General features: G+C 34.2%; 1 long non-coding RNA gene across 4 annotated transcripts; it reads right to left on the bottom strand.

Annotated features, from left to right (window-relative positions):
* Positions 1-2,691: 2,691 nt before the first annotated feature.
* On the bottom strand, positions 2,692-5,774 carry LOC139874709 (uncharacterized). Of its 4 annotated transcripts, none has more exons than XR_011767896.1 (7): positions 5,268-5,774; positions 4,464-4,598; positions 4,348-4,394; positions 4,119-4,249; positions 3,596-3,722; positions 3,332-3,502; positions 2,692-3,039 (listed from the first exon to the last, which is right to left on the bottom strand). It is a non-coding gene; the product is annotated as an uncharacterized lncRNA (long non-coding RNA). The 4 variants fall into 4 exon arrangements; XR_011767893.1 differs by having other exon boundaries at positions 4,119-4,215; XR_011767894.1 differs by having other exon boundaries at positions 4,119-4,215; positions 5,359-5,774.
* Positions 5,775-27,231: the final 21,457 nt, after the last annotated feature.

The raw sequence follows: 27,231 nt of genomic DNA, 5'->3' as shown, positions 1-27,231 counted from the left end.
AGAGTGTTGGCCAATGACGAAGGCCCAAGAGAGGAGGATGGAGGTGGCAGAAATGAGGATGCTTAGATGGACGTGTGGTAAGACCATGCTAGATATGATACCAAATGGAGTTTTTAGGGAGAAATTGGAAGTTGGAAACATCACCAACAAACTTAGGGAAGGACGACTTAGATGGTTTGGGCATGTTAGGAGGCGCCCACTTTTAGCCCCAGTTAGGAGAGTCGAGACCCTCGCCGTTGGCGGCGTAAGGAGAAGGGGTAGACCTAGACGTAGGATGGAGGATAGATTGAAGCTTGACATGAAAGAGCTCCTACTGACGGAGGACATGACTTCTGATAGGAGCCTGTGGAGGAGTAGAATTAGAATTATTGAGTATGTTTTTTTTTTTTTTTTTTTTTTTTTTTTTCATTGTGTTAGTTACTTTTATTATACAACTACATATATAACTATAACCAGATATTCAATAACCACACTATTTATACCCCTCTACATGGTTTATATGCCTTTGTATCTATGTATATGTTTTTAGGCTATATATATGTACCGATGTATATGTTTGTATCTATATATATATATGTATCTATGTATCTAAGTGCATGTATTGGTGTATGTAGGTTTGTCTGTCTTGTATCTGTACCTAGGTATATATATCTACGAATGTATCTATATGTATTTATGTTTAAGCATGAGTTTTTTTTTTTTTTTTTTTTTTTTTTCATGCTTTCGTGTGGTATATATATATCGATGTGTGTGTCTGTGTGGGTGCGTATATGTATATGTATATGTATATGTATATGTATATGTATATGTATATGTATATGTATATATCTTGTTTGTCTGTATGTCTACCTAAAACTAAATGGTTATGTGCACTATTTTATTCATGCTCTTTGCCCTACTGTTGTGCATTACTGCTATATGTGTCCCTTTTATGGTTACTGTGTATGGTTGCTTCTTGCTAGGCGCTCATTACTCGTACAGGTACGTATCATTTGCCCTCTCTATTTCGTTCTTATGAGCTCTTCGGGCCGGAGGTCCTTTGGGAAGCAATCTCTTTTGCGCTAGAGTAGAGGGAGGGACGACCTTATCTAGGCGCGGGTTCTATACCCGCGGGTGGAGTAGTGACTTCCTTCTAATCTAGGGTACGAGGAATGATTGTCTACACTCACCTTCCCCATACCCCACTTTCGTTGAATTGGGTATTGTTGTTGTTGTTGTTGTTGTTGTATTGATACTGTTATACCACAATAAACCACAGGGCCATAAAATTGCTGCAACGGTACCAAAGAAAGTATTATAATTTTTTGGAAATACTTTTATGGAGGGAAGTTACTTTGATATGTCTGGCTTCAATGTTGTTCCATATGAGGGACATAACTATAAGATGGCAAACAACCATTAGAAGGTTGTGATCAATAGACAAACTTCAGTTCGTCGAACTATACTTTTTCAGATACCAAGGCATGGTTATAACCCCGTTTCATATTACGATGTGAATGAATGGGTTGTTAATCAATCAACAGTTTTGCACAAGAATACAACACATGGTTGTAAGAACTGGATCAAATGGTTATAAGTTTAAAAAAATAAATGTTGGATCATTGTATTGACAACGATATTGATCCTATAAACAACAATATCTTTAAACATTGCAAAAAAGTTTTCAATCTAAAAACTCATGCCGCAAAGATAAATGTCTTGCCTATTGTATTCGGATCTTGGATATCTCATGTAGAACAATTTCTCGCATGGGTTGGTGGATTTAAACCGTCACTTATAGTCACGGTAATAATATTTTATATTTTTTTTACTTGTATCTACATCTCTACTTGTATTAAATAAGTTAAATACTTTGACTTTTTCTAACAAACAACATTGTGTACTTTTACTTATTTAATATACAATATGATTGTGTATTCCAGTTAATTAGTAACCACGTCCTATTTAGCGAACAACAAGCAGAAAAGATGGAACTTTTGAAAATAGATGATGTAAAGGAAGAAATGAACATTACCAGTAAAATCACAAATTTGCAGGATACTTTAAGTGATTCTTTTTCAGGAAAATCATTTGTTGATAAGGGAGACTTTTCTTCGATGAATAATTTCTCAAATCAAATGTCGGAAAATCTAGGAAAACTATCTGTTCTCAACAACTATTCTAACCAGGTAACATGTCAAATTACTAACTTTATATACTTTACAATAAATGTATACAGTAATATTGTGCTTTACTATTTACTCAATTTTTTTTAATCCTTTTACAGGCTGATCAATTACATATTACTACTTTGAAGAATATGCAAGATATAATAACTATAAGACAAAGATCTTTGACATTGATTGCACTTCACAACTACCACAAACAAATAATCTCTTTCAACCACCAATGGGAATTCATACCTATCTAAATAGTGTTTACTCATATATTGTAGTAACTTTTATTCTTATTATATAGTAGATTTAAGAGCTCGTGCGTTGCACGAAAAACTTATAAGCTAACTAAATCGAAATGTAAAATATTGTATCATTTGAAGTTATGATTAGGACAGTCTCACAACTATCGTTGTATCAAATATTAATGGCTTAACATTTCTCATCCTTGTATCTATACATTAGGTTGTAACATTTGCTAATATATCTGACTACAACCTATGTTATGAGTATAATCTTTCCAAATGGATCATTCGAAATCTCATAAATAACCTTATAAATGTATACCTTTATATCAAATGAGCCCGTGCGTTGCAACAATATGATTTCAACCTATTAATTGATCCTTCAACTAAAATATTTATAAAATATGTAAAAGCATACATGTTATGTAAAATCAATAAAAAATAACCAAAAAAAAGTCACCGCATGAACATTAAGTGATCTTTCCTGCTGAAAAGCATGCAAACTTGATAGCGTGTATCCTTTCGGAAGTAGGCCCGAGAGCAAATGTATCCTTGCATGAGTCATGATTGAGAAGTATGACACCAACTACCTTTTTTCATTGTGAGAGACTAATTTAGTTAAATCTCTTAAACTTCCTTGCCTACAATCGACAATTATACACAAATGTATTACGGAGTACATCATTTAAAACCAATTCACCAGAAACCATTGCACAAAGATTTACATCATCTCGCAATAACATCAAAGGCTTACAAAATAACACTTTCAAAATATCGTTGTAGAAATTCGTAAACAGCCGGACATATATTATCAAAACGATGTAGAAAGTGGTATAAAAAACACTTTAGATAGTCTAAAGGGTTATTGTAAAATGTATATAATGCATATAAAATAAGATTAACTATTAGTAGTTGCAACTGATGATCACATACCTGTTGGTGAAAATATATGGCCATTTCTACAAATATGTCCTTCACTTGAACATGATTGTTCACGTCATCTCCAATTATATGAAGTGCACATGCAACCTTAAAGTCGAAAGTAGTACAAAACAGCGTATAACGGGGTGATCCTTATCAATCAACTTCAATCAAGACATATATCTAAACACATAATAGTAATTGGTGAGCCTATGTCCACATAACTTTGACTCAACTTTTCCAAGTAAATATAAAAAGTGATTCAAATTAACTCACACATAAGTGAATGTGTTGAAATTGCAGCCTTTAAGTATGCAGCTATGTATCATACCTTCCCAAAACCTCTTCTAATTGAGCTACCACAACGGTCACGTTCACTGAGTGACAACGATATATATGCTACCTATAAATATGAATAAGGTATAAGTGGTAAATTTGACTCATTTAAGTTGTATGTCATCTCCAACATGTGAAGCAATAAAAGTAAAAAGAAAAGTAGCTAAATAGAAACTGGTTGAGCCGGTCCAACGATAGAAAATCACTACAACCGTATGAAACCTCGTTAATTATTTTATATAAGAAATATACAAGTATTACTGTTGAAAAATTTTGTTTTTAATTTTAACAAATTAAAAGTTTAACATTTATTCTATAAAATAAAAGCATTTATGTAGATCAATTACTAAGTAAGTTGTTAAGAGAGAGAGAGAGAGAGAGAGAGAGAGAGAGAGAGAGAGAGAGAGAGAGAGAGAGAGAGAGAGAGAGAGAGAGAGAGAGAGAGAGAGAGAGAAGCAGATACCATGATGATGCTTCTTCAAGAGCAAAGAGGACACCACCGACTGAGGCTCGAAAGCACCAGCACCAGTAGCACATGTGATAAGAAATTCCTTCGATCCCTATCATTTTTGAAGTATCCATTTAAGTACAGAGCTGCTTTATTTAAAAAATTTTAAGATAACGGAGAACATAGAGTTATGATTTTGTATTAATACATGTCGAATAAAAGGTGAAAGCAACATGAATCATACTTTGAGGAGAAACATGGCTTCGCTAGTAGTGCATCATTGAGATGTTTCTACCAATTTACACAAAACAATACCATAAATCACAATATAAACAAATAAATAAATAAATAAATCATTACCATTTTGAACTGTTGAGGTAGTTGCAATAAAAGCCACCTTGCAGCCCAAATTGTAGCCTAGACAGTGCTCAGACGAAACCTGTGCTGCTGCCCCTTATCACAGCTACTGTGCAGTCTTTATCAATGATCTGCAGCCTACACGTTGAAAGGGCAAACTTTATCGAAGTTGACCCATTTATTCGTAGGTGGGTCTTGATGTTCCATTTCTTAAATAATAAATGTATATTTAAAAACAAAGATAAGATAAAATCAGTGCGAAGTTTTTAAAACTTTCAAGCATTTAGGTCCTATTTAAGCTCCAATTCTACAGAATTTATTCATAAAAAAACGTTAACATTAACCACCGGTGTTGTTGCAGTAGGCGATCACACATTTGCTACACATTATGATCGAAATCATAAAAATGTCACGTTTTAGTAGATTAATAATCAGTCATCTATTAACAGACATTATTTATAAGCAAAGAGTATACCATAAACCATAATTCAACACAAAAAAACCTACAGTTCTATCATCTATCATATGTTTTCTTTTCATAACTCTTTCAACAACATTAGCATCCAAAAACACAAAAAACCGAACCCACGGCTTCAATCACCTAACGAAAAGTTCAACAATAATAAATTCAACAACAAAATTTCACGAATTCAATTACATAAACATCAATAATATCCAAATATACAGAACTAATCAAAACAAATTAAACCAAAGTAATCGGAGTATACAACACCTATATACACATAACCAGATTCACTATGTTCTATAATCAAAAATACCTTATCTTTGTAAAAAAAACAACATTACCTCAATTCGGAAATTTGAGATTTCTTTATAGTTTTCAATCGGGCATTCTTGAAATCAATTAAAAGTCGTTTAATCTTAAACAAATCAATACCTGAATAATAATCATCAAAGACACCTACAACAGCGGTTACGGCAACGATAGGTACGATTTGAGTTAAATCACCCAAAACCCTAATTTGTAATGAAAATCGTCATTTAAACTTACTGAACCGGAAAAAGTTTTTTTTATCACAAATAAGGCTCGAAAATCAGAAAAAACTTCCGCAGAAACCCTAATCCCTTCGATTCATGGTTGTGGCGATGAAAGAGGGAGGAACCAAAAAAACGAAAATGGAAAATAGAGCAGCAGAAAAAAAGGTTCGGCGGTTTTCAATTTTGAAGAAAGAGAAGGTACGGGCGTACGTGAGAGGTAAATGGGATGCGTGTCAGGCTGAGAATAATACTGAATTTTTATGTATGATTAGGGATAAATGGAGGTTGAATTGTGTTGTCGGTTTATATTTAGGAATTAGGGTCTAATGGTGTATCCTATCGTATAAACGCATAAAGGCATGATATTCGCATTAAATTAACATCAGGAACACTGGGAATAACAGTTTTGTGAAACTGTCCGTCTAACATTCTCCGCTGTGCAGGCCGCCTAGCGCTTAAGCCCTGAAGGCCGCCTAGTGCTTAAGCCCTGACCGAAGAGCGTCACATCCAGCGTAAATATCGGATCATGAATAACAGAATGCAGCATCATCTGACAAGTGTCCCCGATTACTTCGGTGGATCTATCATCATAAATAGACCCCCTGGGTCGTCATTTACACATTCAAACACTCTGATAACTTGTGACCAGAGATTTCACCTTTCTCTCTCACATAGTATTTTCTCTCACTAGAAGTCATCCGGCTAGTAGCTCTACGCTCAGCGGACTAAGATTGATTAAGCCACCCCACAGGTTTCTATACCTGTGTACCGGGTCTGCAGGGATTATTTCCCGAGGGTAAACATCAATCGGCAACATTTCCCCACTTTTAGCTAGATACTTCTAGTATTTATGCTGACACACAAAGCCTTACCTCATAAGGAAATAGGTGTCAACAATGGCACCATCTGTTATCAAAATGAATCACCTCACCGATACTGACGTCGAAAGTAAGGATAAAGAATTGGTACCCATAGGTGTAGGAATGATTCATCCATGGAAAGCTGGACAATGGAGGAAGGCAGAGGTGTTAGAAGATTGGAAAGAACAATTAATATCATTTCCTTCTATGTTTAACACAAATCCATCCGATAATCCAGTGGTTATAGAAGTACGAGTTGCTAATTGCATAATAGGCAACGTCTATACTGACACAGGAGCTGGAGCAGACATTATGTATGAACATTGCTTCATACAGCTTCCTAAACATGTACAAGAAACAATGAAGGAAACATATGTGCCGTTAGAAAGCTTTACAAGTGAACCGTCCTGGTCTGAAGGAAGTATTCTTCTTGAAGTAGTTTTGGGCAAGCCACCCCTTAAACGTACGGCTAACATAGAGTTTCTGGTGGTAAAAGCAAATTCACAATACAATATCATTTTGGGAAGAACTACCTTAATGACGTTTGGGGCTGTGACGTCAACCGTGCACATCATGATGAAATTTCCAATGCCTGGCGGAATAGCAACGCTATACGCAGAACGGAAAAAATTAATTGAGTGTTCTCAAGTAACAAAAACAACAATTAAGCCAATCATACATGATGATGGGTCAATCTCGCCAAATCCACAATTTCCAGATCAAAAGGTCATAATTAGGCACACGTTATCTACGGAATGTAAGGAAAGATTATACAATATTTTGGCAACGAATTTAGACGTCTTTGCATGGCAACCGTCTGATATGACTGGTGTTCCAAGGGAAGTTGCAGAATATAGGTTAAATGTTGATAGTGCTCCAAATGAACATATATTTAGGCACAATATCCTTCTAATATGTAAAGCTTTTAGTTGCAATTGTTCTATTTTTATGTAATATTCGTTTAAATAAATAAGTGCGAAGACAAAAGAAGAAAATGACGATTTGAAGACGCAAATGACCAAAAAGCTCAAATGTACAAGATACAATCCAAGTGGTTCAATTTATTGATGAGAAACTTCTAAAAATGGCAAGAGTACGAGTCGCGGAATGCAAAGTACAAGATATTAAATCGTACAAAAGGACGTTCGAAAATCCAGAACCGGGAAATGAACCGAGCATCAACGCGCGAGTCAACGGACCTAAAATTACGAGTCAACTATGCACAAGAATATAATATAATATATTTATAATTATATAAAATTATATATATATATATATATATATATATATATATATATATATATATATATATATATATATATATATATTATTATATAATAAATAAATAAGAGCCGCCCACGTTTAATTGAAGGATGTACGCTGGATAGGCTGGCCATGCGATCGCATGGCCAGGAGGCACAAAAGTCATGCGATCGCATGGCAGGGAAAAGCTGACCACATCTATAAAAGGCGACAAATTCTGCACGAAATATACACATTTTTTTCTTTTCCTTCCTCTGATCAATGTAATATATATTTATATTTATAATACTAAGTTTAAATTAAGTTTAATAATAATTAGGTTATTGTAAGAAATGTTTTAAGGTTTTGTAAGTCGGAACTCTGTCCGTGTAATGCTACGCGATTAATCACCACTGTAAGCTATGTTCTTTCTTTTTAAATTAATGTCTCGTAACTAAGTTATTATTATGCTTATTTAAATCGAAGTAATCGTGATGTTAAGCTAAATATTAAGACGGGGTTATTGGATTTTGTACCATAATTAAGGTTTGGACAAAAGACCGACACTTGTGAACATTGGACTATTGAATATTAATAGGTAGGGGGTATTGTCTAATCGAATGATAACTCATTGGAATCTGTCAAACCTATCTTCAAATTAGTTAATCTAATAATTATTAAATTGATTACGAATGTCCTATTTAGTGACGTTTATATGACATCATTTACAATCATTTAATTAATTATTCAGGTTGGGTAATTGATTATTCATTCTGATCAAGTGGGTAAATTAATATTCATATCTCATTAAAACAGGGGTGGATTACATACAAGGATAATTGGTGTAATTGTTAACAAAGTAATAAAACCTTGGATTACACGCAGTCGATAACCTGGTGTAATCATTAAACAAAGTATTAAAACCTTGTTACAGTTCGAATCCCTAATTAGTTGGAATATTTGACTTCGGGAATAAGGTTAATTTGACAAGCACTTTATAATTATGACCGATGGACTATTATGGACAAAAACCAAATAGGTATCAAATAATCCAGGACAAAGGACAATTAACCCGGGTTACAATTAATCAAAACGTCAAACATCATGATTACGGAAGTTTAAATAAGCATAATACTTTTATTTCATATTTCATCGTACCTTTATTTACTGTCATTTTAATTACTGCAATTTACTTTATCGCAATTTAAATTCTGTCATTTATATTATCGTCATTTATCTTTACGCTTAAAATATAAAATCGACAAACCGGTCATTAAACGGTAAAAACCCCTTTTATAATAATATTACTATATATAATTATATATATTTTATACAAATATAGTTGTTAAAAATATAGTACGTATCACTAGCTCTCTGTGGAACGAACCGGACTTACTAAAAACTACACTACTCTACGATTAGTTACACTGCCTATAAATGTTGTAGCAAGGTTTAGGTATATCCCATTCAATAAATAAATAAATAACTTGTGTAAAATTGTATCGTATTTAATAGTATTTCGTAGTAAAATATAATCTATTTCGTACTACACCTCGCACACATCAAATGTGAATCCTAATGTACATCATGTTTGTCAAAAGAAGCGAGGCATGGCGCCAGAAAGAAGAAAATTCCTCCGTGATGAGGTACAAAGTTTGGTGGATGCTGGAATCTTGCGAGAGGTCAAATATCAGACGTGGGTGGCAAATCTGGTCATGGTAAGGAAGCCGGACAACTCATGGTGGATGTATGTAGATTTCACAGATATCAATAAAGCATGTCCAAAGGATAATTATCCCTTACCTGAAATAGATTGGAAGGTTGAGTCATTGATAGGGTATCGATTTAAATGTTTTTTAGATGCAGCTAAGGGTTATCATCAAATACCTATGGCCTTAAAAGATGAAGACAAAATATCTTTTCACACGACGGAAGGCATATTTTGTTACAAGAAAATGCCTTTTGGTTTGAAGAACGCAAGAGCAACATATCAAAGACTTATTGATATGGCATTCAAAGATCAGATTGGGCGAAACGTTGAGGCTTATGTGGATGATATCGTTATAAAAAGTCATACTGAAGAAAAAATGTTGCGAGATATGCAAGAGACTTTTGCGTCTATGCGAAAAATAAATATGAAGTTAAATCCTAAGAAGTGTACGTTTGGCGTGGAAGAAGGAAAATTTTTAGGTCATATTGTTACAGAACGAGGTATTAAAGCTAATCCTAAGAAAATTGAAGCAATTGAAGAAATGACATCGTCGGCCAGAAAAAAAGACGTTCAAAGGTTAAATGGAGGTTTAGCAGCATTAACAAGATTTTTATCCAAAGCAGCTGAAAAGTCGCTTCCATTCATGAAGGTGTTAAAAATTTGTCTAAATAAAAAAGATTTTGTTTGGACGGCAGAAGCTGAAGGTGCATTCCAAGAAGTCAAGCAATTGTTGAAAACATTACCTACGTTGACAGCGCCAATAGAAGGAGAAACTTTGATTTTGTATTTAGCTGTCTCAAAAGAAGTAATTAGTTCTGTTTTAATTGCAGAACGGAATGGCGTACAAATGCCTATATATTTTTTGAGCAAAGTATTACAACTCAGTAAAACAAATTATCCACCAATTCATCGAATGGTTTATGCCCTTGTGCATACTGCATGACATTTATGAAGGTATATTCAAGGTCATCCTATTTTGGTGTTAACAGATCAACCGTTGAAGTAAATACTCCGGCGTTCAGAGTCATCTGGCCGTCTAGCGAAATGGGCCATCGAGTTGGGCAAATATGAAATTAATTTTGCTCCCAGAAATGCGGTTAAAGGATAAATATTGGCAGATTTTCTTCTGGAAACAAATGAAAAAGTGTAATATGATAATAAAATGGCACCACTACAACATGTTTGGGAATTGCACACTGATGGGGCCTCAAGTGAAGAAGGAACAGGTGCAGGATTGGTTCTAACAAGTCCAGATGGGGAAGAGTATACTTATGCATTGAAATTTTGTTTTTATGCGTCTAACAATGAAGCAGGGTATGTGGCATTACTCTCCGGCTTGCGCATAGCAGTAGAAATGGGCATAACAAACCTAAGGGCATATGTTGATTCTCAAATCGTGGCTCAGCAAGTTAATGGAACGTTTGATGCAAGAGATGCATCAATGAGGCAGTATGTAAAATTGGTAGAAGCAATTTCAACAAAATTTGATAACCTAGAGGTTGTGCAAATCCCTCGAAATAAGAACAAGAAGGCTGACGTCTTAAGCAAATTAGCTACTTTAACCTTTGATCATTTGCACAAGCGAGTGTTAGTTGAGGAACTTAAGGAAAAATCAATACATGAAAAACCAATTGTGGCAATAGTTGAAAATGCTAAGGAAACTTGGATGACTCCATATTTGCGGTATTTACACGACGGAGGACTACCCATAGAAACGACGAAAGCTAGAAGGAGAAAAGTGACGGCGCCAATGTATGAAGTAGTTAATGGCACTCTTTATCAGAAGTCTTACAATGGTCCGTTGTTAAGATGTTTAACCAGTGATGAAGCATTGAAAGTAGTCAAGGAAATGCATGAAGGAGTTTGTTCTCAACACTCCGGCTTCCCACCTGTGGCATCACGGATTATGCGACAAGGATATTTTTGGCCTTCCCTCTATCGGGATGTTGCAGAGATTATAAAAACATGTGAAAACTGTCAGAGGCATGGGATCGTTCAGCGTCTTCCGAAGTATGACTTGATACCCGTATCATCGGCTTGGCAGTTCTGTAAATGGGTGATTGATATTGTGGGACCATTCAATAAAAGCACTGGTAATGCTAAGTTCTTGGTGGTAGCAATTGATTTTTTTCACAAAATGGGTTGAAGCAAAGCCTTTAGCAAAGATTACAGGAGAAAATGTCAAAAAGTTTATCTGGCATGATATTGTGTGCCGTTATGGGGTTCCAAATGAAATAGTCAGTGATAATGGCAAGCAATTTGCGGAGAATCCATTTCGAAGTTGGTGTGAAGAGCTAGGAATAAAGCAAAACTTACGTCTATTGCTCATCCTTAAGCGAATGGGCAAGTGGAGGTTACTAATAAAGAAATTGTTGCTGGCATTAAGGCACGTCTGGGATTAAGTAAAACCGGTTGGGTAGATGAACTGCCAAATGTACTATGGGCACACCGGACAACTCTCAAGCGGAGCACGGGTAAAACACCTTTCAGTTTAGTATATGGTACAGAAGCAATGATACCAGCTAAAATATGTGTTCCAACACAACGCATTATGGCATTTGATATTGAAGCCAATTCTGAAGCATTGAGGGAAAATCTTAACTTGTTGGAGGAAAGAAGATTGATGGCTGCCATCCGGCAAGCAGATCACAAACATAAGATGGCAAAATATTACAACAAAAAAGTGAAGCATATACAATTTGAAGTTGGTGATTTGGTGTTGCGAGATAACGAAGCAAGCAGGCAAATTAAATTTGGAAAACTGGCACCAAAATGGGAAGGACCTTATAAGGTCGCCAAAGTAAATCAAAACGGGTCATACATGCTTGCTGCGCCATCCGGCGAGCAATATGAAAGAGCTTGGAATGCAATAAATTTAAAGAAATTTTATGCGTAGTGCTATATGCATGGACAGCTTGATCACCTGTCAAATGCATGAGATATAGTCAAAAATGTAAAAATTTCTTTTTGAATAAGAATAACAGCAATTATTCTTATGGCAATATCTTTCATAAATTTTATCCGGCCAAGGATTTTTTAGCCCAGGTGTCACATCGCTGTGTGTCATCCCTACCCACAGAAGAAAGATAACTTTTCGGTGGTAGAAGTGCAATCATACTCAAAATGGTTGTATCGATAGTGAGACATGTAGAACTCACTAAAGCATCGAAGCGTTAAAGCGAATCTACAAATGTCATGACACAAAACTTATACGCAAAAATACAAAGCAAAACGGATAATGGATTATGGCATCCTGCAAACTATTCGAGGGCAAAGATAATTCATGACAGAAAGTGTATAACGGAAAACATAATTTCAAAATTAGAAGGCATAATGGTTGCAAAGTAACATATCAATTCTTGTATATTTTTAACTCAAAATGTGTTAATAAATTAAGGCATCTTCATAGAAATTACATCAAATATAATATTAAAAGTTATGCAAGGCATATATACATGAAAGTATAATATTTCATTCATTTTGAGGAGTATAATTTAATACATCATCAATGGTTACATTTGGATTTTTACAAAGACTTTCTGTAACGACCCGGATTTTTCCAATCGTTTTATACTTATGAGATTAATATTTACATAAATTAAACCTTACCAACATGATACGCAATCCAAATTGTTGAGACTTGTGTTTTTGAAAAGAGTTTTACACAACGTTTGACCGTCCAATTTGACCGATGATATCACGAACTATATAACATACGATAATTATACGTTTGTGTATATATATGTATTTATATATATATTTAACATGATCTAAGGATGGTTTAACATCTCATTGTATACTAATGACAATGAGTTATAAGTATATTTTGAAACTACTAACTTAAGTTTTCAAAACGATAACTATACGTAACATTCTTTAATATATATACTTATAACCTATAATGCTTATACATGTATCGTATATATAATGTATTTAATCACTTTTTAAGGACTTAAATACATAAAACAATATAAGTATATTCACAAAAGATAGCTATATTTGAATTCTCATTCCGTTTCCTCAAGATTTCTATACGCATATCTAGGGTATATGTACCCGTATCATACCCAGCTTCTATATGTATTTACTATTGGTATATACACATCAAATCAACATCATAATCAACATTATTACTGCCCTAGATATGAGGTAACTAGGATTTGTCAAGTAGCATGAATTATTAGTAAGAAAACAAAATTAGGAATCCTTTTCTTTCTTTATAAACTAAAAACGTTTTTATGAATGAACACCATTTCTTCACTCCATTTTCTCATACCTACACTCTCATTTCTCTCTCAAAATACTCCTAACTTCATACTTGATCATCTCCAAGCATTTTCTCCATCATTTAGCTTCAATTACAAGCCTTAAACACCATAAGAAAACTCATTCAAGAACATATTAAAATAACCACCCATTTGAAGAAGTATACTTCCAACCTTTTGATCTAACTTCACCACTCTTTGATTCCAAGATTTTTTCTTATCTCTTACAGTAACTTTGTCCAAGTAACTTGAGGTAGTAACCTTGTTCATAATCTTGTTTGATTCATAATTATATAGCTATCTTATTTTATGTTGTAAAATTTTAACAACAAGAACATAGTTTGAATGATTTCAAACTTTTTTGCAAACTAAATAGATCCTTCTAACTTAACTTTTAAAATAATTCAAGACCTGTAATATATCATAATGATATGCTAACTTAACAAGATATAACTTGGTTTTACAAAGAACACCTTAAAAACTGAATCTACGTCGTCAAAATGCAACCGGGGGCTGTTTTGGGTTGGATAATTAAAAACCATCTTGAACTTTGAATTGAAAGTTCATGTTCTGGAAAAATGATATTTCTTATGAATATGTTAACACATAAAAATTTCATGGTTTAACTCAAAGTGTAAGTATTTTTAGAAAAATGATCATTAAATGTTGTTTTTATGATGGAAAATGATCACTTTCATAAGTTTTACCAAAGTTTGACCTATAACTTGTGATTTCGAATACAAACTAAGGTATTTTCAGTTCATATTCTTAAAATTTGACTTGATCCAAGGAAGTGGCAAGTTGTGTAACATCCCGCCTTTTTCCATTTACTTTTCCGTTATACTAATTTAAACTCCGTTATATGTTTATAACATCTCCCGTTAATACGCGTTTTAAATTATCTCGTTTAGGTAATTCACGCACCCGAACGAAATTTGAGGGACTAAACTTGACAAAGGATCAAACCCTTGACTAGGTCAAAGGGTCAAACCCCTTTCACCCATTCATTCTCATCCTCATCTTTTACTACTTCCAAATCCTCTCAACATGCAATCCTTAATTCATCATCTAAATCCAATTTTGGAGGCTAACATCAAAACAAATTACATATTTGGAATCCTCTCTTCATTCTCTACGTTTTGATACTAATTTCATCTCGATTGGGTAACTTTCTAAAAACTCTAAATTTCATAATCTTAGTGTTCTTGACTTAAAAGTGTGTTAATTAGTGTCCATGGCTCATTGTGATATCGTATATGTAAATTGTATGCTCGATCTTGTGATTTGACATAACTAGCATGAACTTGAAAAAGTGTTTGTTAAATCTTTGATTTTGGATGATGAAATGTGTTTAGATGTTAATTTTTGTATGTTCAAAGTGTTAGTTATTTCATTAGCTTCGTTTTGGTGTGTTGATTGACATGAAAACCTTACATTAACATGATTATTGGCTTTGAGATTTTGGTTAGGGTTTGATAGGCTTAATATGAACTTTTGATACATCAAATGCTATGAAATGTTGTTGATAAGTGTTTGGTTGCAATGTGTGTTTGATTACCTTTAAAACGGCATATCATATGTGTGAATTGGTTTCCCGAAACTTAAAATGCATTTGATGAACTTGAAACATTGATTTTGAACGTTTAACGATCATTCGACGAGGTTTTTGTTGTCTTAAATGATGAACTTGATTTAGGAAATGTATCTAGTTGTGTTCCTTATCAAAAGAGCTTTTCGATGATATAAGATACATGTCTTGGTTGTTTGCGGATCATAAAATGTGTTAGTTTGGTTTTTGGTTCGTGCACTTAGGAGTTCTGCATCAGACTTGAATACCAATCTGGACGCCGTCCAGATCCTTGGACGCCGTCCCAGATTTCAAAGCTGGACGCCGTCCAGATCTTTGGACGCCGTCCCAGCCTTCAAAGCTGGACGCCGTCCAAACAATCTGGACACCGTCCAGATACACTGACAGGCTTCTGTCTTCGTTGGTCATTTTTCGAAAAATATTTACTATGCTACGCACCTCCGATTCACATGTATCTTGTTCTAATGTGCTCATATATGATTTAAAACCTCAGAGAAATAGTTCGGGACCCGACCCGAACGTGTTGACTTTTTTGTTGACTTTAACCCGACCAAGTTGACTTTTAATCAAACTTAACCAAATGTTTGTGCAAATCGTTCTAACATGCTTTTATACTCGTATCTTGCATGAAACATAACAATTTGACTCACATGTTGTAGTATTCGAGTCGTAATGAGCCATAGGTCTAATTGAACATCTTTGACCTATCGTGTTTACCGTTATTGATACAACCTATTGTTTAGGTCAAGACTAGCATTGTTCTTTGCACACGTTTACTTGTTGAAGTACTTTACTACTCGTGCACTCAAGGTGAGATCATAGTCCCACTTTTACTCTTTTGAAACTTACATTTGGGATGAGAAAACATAAACGTTCCTTTTTAACTAAGTGAACACAAGTACAGGAAAACAAACATTCTACATACGAGTTTAGAACAAAAATCCTCAATTCGATTATCATTAGTTACACTTGCCGGGTGTAAGCGAGAACTTATGTTATATGGCCATATGGGTTTGACAAACCCTCATTCAAACGGTTCGCTACCGTTTACGAATGAAATATATTTTCGAGAAACAGTGTATGTTCTAGCACTAAGGTGATGGGGTTCTATGGAAGGAATGTTAAGCATTGATAATTGGGTGCTCGTGAAACAAACTTTTGGAATGTATTACTATTATCTCATTGTTGCAAATCTTGTGGTTCACTTGTACTTACTTACTCAAACCTATGATTTCACCAACGTTTTCGTTGACAGATTTCTATGTTTTTCTCAGGTCCTTGAACGATACATGATACATGCTTCCGCTCATTATTTTGATACTTGCATTAGATGTCGAGTATATATGCATACATGGAGCATCTTTTGGCTACTTTTAAATTGTGTCGCATAAGTTTCATTTGTACTTATAACTTTGTAACGTAACTTGTGGTGGAACTATTCTTGTAAACTTTGAACAATCTTTACATTTGAAATGAATGCGACATATCTTTTGGTCAAACGTTGTTTTAAAGACTTATGACCACGTAACGGGACCTAAGTAGACGGCGCCGTCAATGACAATTTTGTCGGGTCGCTGCAGATGGTATCAGAGCGTTGGTTGTAGGGATTTAGAGTTCATTGGTGTCAACCTCGAGTCATAGGGTACATTGGTGAGTCTAGACTACAACCGGCATATAGACTTGAAGTAGGAATTACTTGACTACTTGTGCATTTATACTCGAACGCTTCTACTCATATCTACTCTTAGTTCATCTTAATCTCACGTTGTTTAATTTGATTGACACGTGTGACGATCGCTCCAAATCCATATGGACGAACACGTCATTCATTGATTTCATTGCGAGGTATTTGACCTCTATATGATACGTTTTGTAAACATTGCATTCTTTTGAAAAGGCATACCATAAATGAATATTTAATTCCAAGGTTTTCGACATCTGATGATTTCTACATATAGACAATCACCGTAAATAATAGTTTACAATAATAATACTTCCGTTGACAATGCAGTCAAAATAGATACATGATGATGGTTTTGTGAATGCAACGTTTTCTTGAATAAAGCATGCAAGACTCCATGCACATAGCTTGTATATCATGTAAGCAAACAGCGAAAGACTTCTAGGGAACCTGAGAATAAACATGCTAACAAGTGTCAACACAAAGGTTGGTGAGTTCATAGTTTTAATGTTTCGTATAATCTGTATATAAAGGTGGATCACAAGATTTCAGTTGTTTCATCCAGAAACGTTTATCAATAGATTATATAAAAGTGGATCACAAGATTTCAGTTGTTTCATCCAGAAACGTTTATCAAAATATTCTACGAAATTGAGCACCCTGGTAACTAAACTTTAACGTATATATAATTTGTACCCTTTGTATAATCATCTTAATAATACACGCAAACCAACGTGTACGCTTCTCAAATAGCATACGTCCGTTAAAAGGCTAGTGCTCTAGCTCGGACGGGGATATCAAGCCCTATGGATCCATATACTACTACTCGCGCCCACCAGTTCTTATAACCGGCAGTTACTAGTTACCAAAGCTAAGGGATTTTCGGTTCAAACTCAGTGTAGAATTTAATATGTACTTGTATCCATTGTGTTTAAAATAAAGTGCATGTATTCTCAGCCCAAAAATATATATTGCAAAAGCAATTAAAAAGGGATCAATGAAACTCACGCATATAAATATTGTATATCGGTTAATAAAGCAGTTGCATGTATTCTCAGTCCAAAAATATTTAAAGTATTTAAAAAGGGATACTATAAACTCACACAAATCAGTTTTAGTTTTTATATTCATTTCATAAAACAGCGCATGTATTCTCAGCCCAAAAATATATATTGCAAAAGCAATTAAAAAGGGATCAATGAAACTCACACAAAATCAGTTTTAGTATTTGTATCCATTTAGTAAAACAATTTATAAAACTGCGCATGTATTCTCAGCCCAAAAATATATTGAGTAAAAGGGATCATATGAAACTCACTGTTTTATATTGATATACAATATTGCAGGAAAGCACGTAGACGCATTGGATATAATAAGCACGAGGTTTGATTCACAAAAATACCCCCGAATATTACCCATAACCTCCTTGGCAATAACCCATATTTTCCTTAGCTCTAGCTTTCTCGGAAACTCGTTTTGAAAAATTACTTGGACAGCACTCCGTCGTAATATTTTATGTACATTATTATTTTTGTATCGCAAAAATAATAACACTAATAATAAAAATAATAAGATTAATAATAATCTTATTAATAATAATAATAATAATAATAATAATAATAATAATAATAATAATAATAATAATAATAATAATAATAATAATAATAATAATAATAATAAAATAAATAAATACGGAGTAAAAATAATATATGTGTGTGTGTGATTTATCTGGCCAAAACTCGAGAATTTATAGCACTTGGCCTGAAATCTGGAGTCATGCGACTCGCATGGAAATGGCCTTCTGGCCATGCGACTCGCATGAGGACCAGGGACAGCTCACATTGTTTTTGTCCTAACATTTGTCGACATAATAAAATATAAATATAATATATATAATTTAAATTAATTAATTATATATTATATTAAATTCACGTGCATAGTTGACTTGTAATTTTTGTTCCGATAAGTCGTACGTTGTCACTCGACTTATGTCCCGGTTCCGGTTTTTCGAATGCCCTTTCGTACGCTGAGAAAACTTGTACTTTACGTTTCGTGAATCGTACCTTTGTCAAAATATAGTCTTAAATCATCCATAAAATATACCACTGTAGCAAAGTCAATTTTTACTGTAGCAAAGTCAATTTCACTGTAGCAAATAGTGATTTTCGAAAACACTGTAGCATTTTGAGTAATGTGGCAATTTGAAAACACTGTAACAAATTAGTGTTTAACTGGTTCATCTTAAACGCTTTAGTTAACTTATCTAAATATCAATTGAATCAATAAACGAATGTTACTATCGTTTATTATATATATGTATATATCTTTTTAATATACATAAATCAGTTTTTAAATACACATTGGAAGTTATTTATAAATAAATTTTAATAATAAATATTTCAACTTATCATATACATTCAAATAGATATTTAAACCAATAAGTTTAATGTACGGTATCAAACAATTAATACATTGTTACCTTTTCATGTTATAGTATATATGTATCTATTTACATATAATTGTTCGCGAATCGTCGAAAACAACCGAAGGGTATTTAAATATATAAAAGTAATTCAAAAATTTTGAGATTCAGTTTTACAGACTTTGCTTATCGTGTCGGAAATGTTAATCATACAAAGATTAAGTTTAAATTTAGTCGAAATTTTCGGGTCATCACAGTACCTACCCGTTAAAGAAATTTCGTCCCGAAATTTGAGTGAGGTCGTCATGGCTAACAATAAAAATGTTTTAATGACGAATATGGGTTGATAATAGAGTTTTATCTATGTTTGAATAATATAGATAAAATAATCCAATTACTCGAAGCGTATGAGAGAAGTTATCGTAATAAAGTGAAATGGAGAATAAAGATGCGTCTTATCTCTTGATGTAGTAACGATTGATTTCCGGATTTTAAGGAATAGAAAATCTTCATAATTTAAATAAGATTTGATTTTTCAGAATTTGCGGAAATTAAGATTTTCTTTGATTAAATGCGTAATCTGCCTCTATTGCTGCGTCCGATATTTTGCTATAAATTGACCTCTTTCGTTTCATTTATTTTCAACACTCCTATAATCTTCTTTCTTATTTCATACATCCCAATAGATTGTGAAAATGCTTAATCCAGTTCTGATTCTTGATATTTTCCTGGCTATCGTATCCTTCATTCTTCTTTTTCATCTGCCACCAGAGGAAGTTATTTTCTTCTACTATTACCTTGGGGTTATAGTGTTTTTCATTCTCCCGTGTCTTTATATTGCTATACGCATTGATATACACGGTTTGTAATTTCGGGGTTGTTATCGGGCTTTATGTTCTCCATTATATTTCGGAGCTTCATGCTTTCGTTTTCTCTTCCCGGCCTTAAGTCAAGCGAATAATGGTCCAGAATTCGTAGGTATGAATTTCAGAATAAACATAATTAATGTTCTAAGAAAGAAACGGTAATGGCACAATCTGACTTGTCAAATTACCAGAATATCCGGAAAAGACCAAATCATCAAGAAAATATTTTCTTGATATGTTTAGAGGTTAAATAGAATAAAAGAGTTATGTAACATGGTTTATGATGAGGGTGTGATCTGTGAACCTTTGTCACGTTCCATTAGAAACTCAACATGACTTACTGTAATATAATCACGTTGATCAAGTGTCATTATATTATACTAACTCATGCTTCAGTTCCCAACATTACTTCAAAACATCCATTTTTTTCGAATTTTTTTAGATTTTAGAAATTAAAATAGTTTCTTTTATGATGTAACACATATAGCGCGAAGAGGTAATGATTTCAGATAAGAATGGTTTAAAAAAATATCTTCAGAAATATGGAGGATATTTATAATGGGAGATACGATGATATCTTAGAATATTTAAGATAAGATAATGATGAAGAATATTGTCCGCAAAGGTTTTAGTGTAAGGAGCAAGGTATTCTTTAATGATTTCAGCAGACTCTGAATCATTTGGATTCTTTGAAGGTAGATTTAGTCTTTGTGATTTGTCCACAGCCTCCTTCATGGTCTGCTCAATCCGTTTTTCAATTCTAAACCTTCTCTTTTTCTCTGCTTTACCACCATACTATTCTTTATCATCAAACTTTTGACTGTTAAGGTCGTTTGCAGTTTTTGCTACTTCATCAACATTTTTCCAAAATTCGGAGAACTAGTTTCGTAGTTTGGGGTGTTTTTCAGAAACTTCACATTCGAAGTATGTAAGTCCAGGAGGTAGACGTTATATGTACATATAACTGTTGGCGTAGACGTGCTACAAGATTTCAAGATACTGATTGCTAATTCCCGATAGTTGGTATGGCAATTGCCGTTACAAGATGTGGATGAGTACATGATACGGTTTCAATGAGTATAAAGATTTTTCGGAAGGTCAAAGATCAATGAAGTTGTTGGTAAATTTACTGCTAATGTGGTGAAACATGAAAGGTTCCCTGATAACAAAAACGTATATGCCAAAGTTACAAGTCTGAAAGGTCGTCGTTGACTGATTGAACGATTGATAATACTGGATACTTTGAAAAGGAATTGCAAGGTTATTTTCGGTAAAAACAATGCTAAAGGATTTATCACAGATACGTGTTAAAGTTTTACTTAGGTTTCGAGAGCTTTACAGATGTATGATTATAAGTACAAATCTTTCTTCTCGTAGATATCGTGTAGTTGGTTTGTCTTCTCGTTTGTTCATTAGTTGAAGTGTTTCCAAGAATTTCGATGGGTTTGAACGCAAAATGTAATCATATGATGTTCTAGTACTGTTCTGAATTCAAAGCATGGTTTTCGAAGCATGGTTTTGAAAGATGTAGGAATCTAAGAGTGATGTTTTTCGTTTAATCTTGACTTGGATTCTGATCTATCGAAATCAGAATATGAAATTGAATGAAAATGGTTATTCTGCGATGAACAGATACGTATATCTATAGGTTTGAGCAGTATAGTTAATGATTGCTGAATCAGAATTGAAGAATGTATAGTGTAACATATTAATGTGGAATTTATATATTTCTAGGGTATTACCTACCCATTAAAATATTCTCATCATTAACAGTTTGTACAAAAGGATTTTCAATTATAATCTTTATGAAAATATATGTATGTATATTTCCTTCAGATGTAATATAGATTTAATGAGTTATTAAACTCATTTGATTTTCGGTTGGAACTAGAAACGAATAATCTCTTCTATATTAAAGATTACATAATCGTCGCAGGATATTTCTCCAATGAAGTTATGAATTAATACTTCATCGTTTATAGTTATTAGTATTCTTCGGTGTCTACGGTGCGTATGAGGTTGATACTCGTGGGACAGATTGTGAAGTTGAGGTTTGCGATGCAGATGTTGTTGGTGATGGTAATGGTACTGTTGGTGTTGTTGTCGGTGGTACTGTTGATGCCGGTGATGCTGCTGGTGTTTGTAACCTTTGCACCATATTCTCCAAAGCCACTACCCGAGCACGAAGCTCGTTGACTTTTTCTACTACACCAGGATGATTGGCGGTTCGGACGAGCGGATGAATAAGATCCAGAATTTGAGAGAGTATATGATCATGACGAGATATTCTGGAGATGAGAGAGAAAATGGTATCACGAACAGGTTCGCCGGTAAGTGCTTCAGGTTCTTCGCCAAGAGGGCAATGTGGTGGATGGAAGGGATCGCCTTCTTCTTGTCTCCAATAATTAAGTAGGCTACGAATCCATCCCCAATTCATCCAGAATAGATGATGGCTAATTGGTTGATCCATTCCGGTTACACTGTCTTCGGAATTCAGGTGAATATCCATATCGGAATAGCTGTCAGTGTTTGAACTAGATATGGGATCCATCTTGTATAAATAGGGAGATGATTTTTTTTATATGAATTAGATTATAGAATTTAGTTTGGTATTCTTCAATACATAATTTACATATGTATATATAATACCAAATTCCATAAATCACGGAGAAATTTTCGGAAGATATCAGGAAAAGTTTACAGTAATAGATACGCTAAGATATGAATTTTTGTCTATACACTATTTATGCAATAAATGCAGGAAAACGTGTCTAGACTTAAGAATGATAAGCATGTAATTTTCGATAAGAAATGATAAGCAAAACTTTTAACTTGCAGACACGGTTGAAGTCCAGACTTACTAATGCATCTTAACAACTATCAGTTAGACACATTCATGCAAGACCTGATTCGCTAGGACCAACGCTCTGATACCAACTGTGACGATCGCTCCAAATCCATATGGACGAACACGTCATTCATTGATTTCATTGCGAGGTATTTGACCTCTATATGATACGTTTTGTAAACATTGCATTCTTTTGAAAAGGCATACCATAAATGAATATTTAATTCCAAGGTTTTCGACATCTGATGATTTCTACATATAGACAATCACCGTAAATAATAGTTTACAATAATAATACTTCCGTTGACAATGCAGTCAAAATAGATACATGATGATGGTTTTGTGAATGCAACGTTTTCTTGAATAAAGCATGCAAGACTCCATGCACATAGCTTGTATATCATGTAAGCAAACAGCGGAAGACTTCTAGGGAACCTGAGAATAAACATGCTAACAAGTGTCAACACAAAGGTTGGTGAGTTCATAGTTTTAATGTTTCGTATAATCTGTATATAAAGGTGGATCACAAGATTTCAGTTGTTTCATCCAGAAACGTTTATCAATAGATTATATAAAAGTGGATCACAAGATTTCAGTTGTTTCATCCAGAAACGTTTATCAAAATATTCTACGAAATTGAGCACCCTGGTAACTAAACTTTAACGTATATATAATTTGTACCCTTTGTATAATCATCTTAATAATACACGCAAACCAACGTGTACGCTTCTCAAATAGCATACGTCCGTTAAAAGGCTAGTGCTCTAGCTCGGACGGGGATATCAAGCCCTATGGATCCATATACTACTACTCGCGCCCACCAGTTCTTATAACCGGCAGTTACTAGTTACCAAAGCTAAGGGATTTTCGGTTCAAACTCAGTGTAGAATTTAATATGTACTTGTATCCATTGTGTTTAAAATAAAGTGCATGTATTCTCAGCCCAAAAATATATATTGCAAAAGCAATTAAAAAGGGATCAATGAAACTCACGCATATAAATATTGTATATCGGTTAATAAAGCAGTTGCATGTATTCTCAGTCCAAAAATATTTAAGTATTTAAAAAGGGATACTATAAACTCACACAAATCAGTCTTAGTTTTTATATTCATTTCATAAAACAGCGCATGTATTCTCAGCCCAAAAATATATATTGCAAAAGCAATTAAAAAGGGATCAATGAAACTCACACAAAATCAGTTTTAGTATTTGTATCCATTTAGTAAAACAATTTATAAAACTGCGCATGTATTCTCAGCCCAAAAATATATTGAGTAAAAGGGATCATATGAAACTCACTGTTTTATATTGATATACAATATTGCAGGAAAGCACGTAGACGCATTGGATATAATAAGCACGAGGTTTGATTCACAAAAATACCCCCGAATATTACCCATAACCTCCTTGGCAATAACCCATATTTTCCTTAGCTCTAGCTTTCTCGGAAACTCGTTTTGAAAAATTACTTGGACAGCACTCCGTCGTAATATTTTATGTACATTATTATTTTTGTATCGCAAAAATAATAACACTAATAATAAAAATAATAAGATTAATAATAATCTTATTATTATTAATAATAATAATAATAATAATAATAATAATAATAATAATAATAATAATAATAATAATAATAATAAAATAAATAAATACGGAGTAAAAATAATATATGTGTGTGATTTATCTGGCCAAAACTCGAGAATTTATAGCACTTGGCCTGAAATCTGGAGTCATGCGACTCGCATGGAAATGGCCTTCTGGCCATGCGACTCGCATGAGGACCAGGGACAGCTCACATTGTTTTTGTCCTAACATTTGTCGACATAATAAAATATAAATATAATATATATAATTTAAATTAATTAATTATATATTATATTAAATTCACGTGCATAGTTGACTTGTAATTTTTGTTCCGATAAGTCGTACGTTGTCACTCGACTTATGTCCCGGTTCCGGTTTTTCGAATGCCCTTTCGTACGCTGAGAAAACTTGTACTTTACGTTTCGTGAATCGTACCTTTGTCAAAATATAGTCTTAAATCATCCATAAAATATACCACTGTAGCAAAGTCAATTTTTACTGTAGCAAAGTCAATTTCACTGTAGCAAATAGTGATTTTCGAAAACACTGTAGCATTTTGAGTAATGTGGCAATTTGAAAACACTATAACAAATTAGTGTTTAACTGGTTCATCTTAAACGCTTTAGTTAACTTATCTAAATATCAATTGAATCAATAAACGAATGTTACTATCGTTTATTATATATATGTATATATCTTTTTAATATACATAAATCAGTTTTTAAATACACATTGGAAGTTATTTATAAATAAATTTTAATAATAAATATTTCAACTTATCATATACATTCAAATAGATATTTAAACCAATAAGTTTAATGTACGGTATCAAACAATTAATACATTGTTACCTTTTCATGTTATAGTATATATGTATCTATTTACATATAATTGTTCGCGAATCGTCGAAAACAACCGAAGGGTATTTAAATATATAAAAGTAATTCAAAAATTTTGAGATTCAGTTTTACAGACTTTGCTTATCGTGTCGGAAATGTTAATCATACAAAGATTAAGTTTAAATTTAGTCGAAATTTTCGGGTCATCACAGTACGCCACCTTGACCATATGAAATGATGTCGAATGCACATATGAATCAGGGTAATATAATTTTCGGGATTATATTACGGTGACTCATATTAATGTTCCGACATTGTGGCATAAAGAATTTAAGGCGAGTCAAGGAAAATTTTCTCTCTATCTTTATTCCATATCACAGTTAGTATTATTTAGAATACTAACCAACGGTATTCTTGTGTCTTGAAGGAACAATGGCTCGTCGACGCGCTCCTCCCGAAACTCCCGAACAAGCTCTACAACGAATGATAGCCACCGCCGTGGATGCGGCCATGGCCGGTCACTCTTCCAACAACAATAATAATAACCACAATAATAACAACAACAACAATGGAGCCGGTAACTCAAACGAAGGGTGCTCCTATAAATCCTTCATGGGGTGCAAACCTCACACTTTTGATGGAACCGGGGGACCGGTCGTTCTCACCCGATGGTTTGAGCAAACGGAAGCCGTCTTTAGCATAAGCGGTTGTCGGGACCAAGAAAAGGTCAAATACTCCACTCACACCTTCGCCGGTGTCGCTCTTACATGGTGGAATACTTATGTACAATCGGTGGGTACCGATGAAGCTCACGCCCTCTCTTGGGCCGACTTGAGGGAAAAGATGATTGTCGAATATTTCCCTCGTGAGGAAACCCGAAGGCTCGAACAAGAGCTAAGAACTTTAAAGGCGATCGGAAATGATCTCAAGGCTTATAATCAACGATTTTCCGAACTAGCCTTGATGTGCCCAAATCTTGTGAACCCCGAAGCTTTAAGGGTTGAACTTTACATGGATGGTCTTCCAAAGAGTATCAAACACGGAGTAATGTCATCCAAACCCACTAATCATCAAGAAGCTTTGAACATGGCCCGCAAATTGATAGAAACGGTTGACAAAATCGTAGTTCCGACACCTAAAGCCGAGGACAAGTCGGGTAACAACAAAAGAAAATGGGAAGCTCCCCAATCAAGCAACAACAACTTTGCCAAGAAATCTTTCACCTCCGACGTCAAGAAGGGTTATGCCATAAATCTACCTCTTTGCAACAAATGCAACAAACATCACTTTGGCGAATGTAGTAAGCTAATTTGCCATCGGTGTCAAGGAATTGGTCATAAGGCCAACGATTGTAAAAGTGCCACTCCCGTCGCTCGAAAGTGGCCCAATGCACCAAAGACGGGCACTTGTTACGAATGTGGCCAAACGGGTCATTATAGGAATGCATGCCCAAAGAAGAAAGATAACCCCAACACGCGCGGCCGAGCTTTCAACATCAACACCGAGGAAGCCCGGGATGACACTGAACTAGTCACGGGTACGTTTCTTCTCAACAATTCTTATGTCTCTTGCTTATTCGATTCGGGTGCCGATAAATGCTTTGTATCCAAGACTTTGACTCATTCTTTTAGCACTCCACCTCTTCCATTAGATACCACTTATACCATTGAAGTGGCTAACGGGAAACTATTGAGTGCCGACACATATTACCGGGAGTGTACGTTAAACATTTTGGGTAATGAGTTTGAAATCGACTTGATACCCATGGAACTCGGTAGCTTCGATGTAATAATCGGTATGAATTGGCTAGCCAAAATGAAATCTCACATCCTTTGTGATCTTAACGCAATCCGAATCCCT

This window comes from Rutidosis leptorrhynchoides, chromosome 1, assembly GCF_046630445.1.
Source record: "Rutidosis leptorrhynchoides isolate AG116_Rl617_1_P2 chromosome 1, CSIRO_AGI_Rlap_v1, whole genome shotgun sequence".
Taxonomy (NCBI): domain Eukaryota; kingdom Viridiplantae; phylum Streptophyta; class Magnoliopsida; order Asterales; family Asteraceae; genus Rutidosis; species Rutidosis leptorrhynchoides.
The sequence above is the reverse complement of the archived record's forward strand: the minus strand, read 5'-3'. Positions and strand labels throughout refer to the sequence as shown.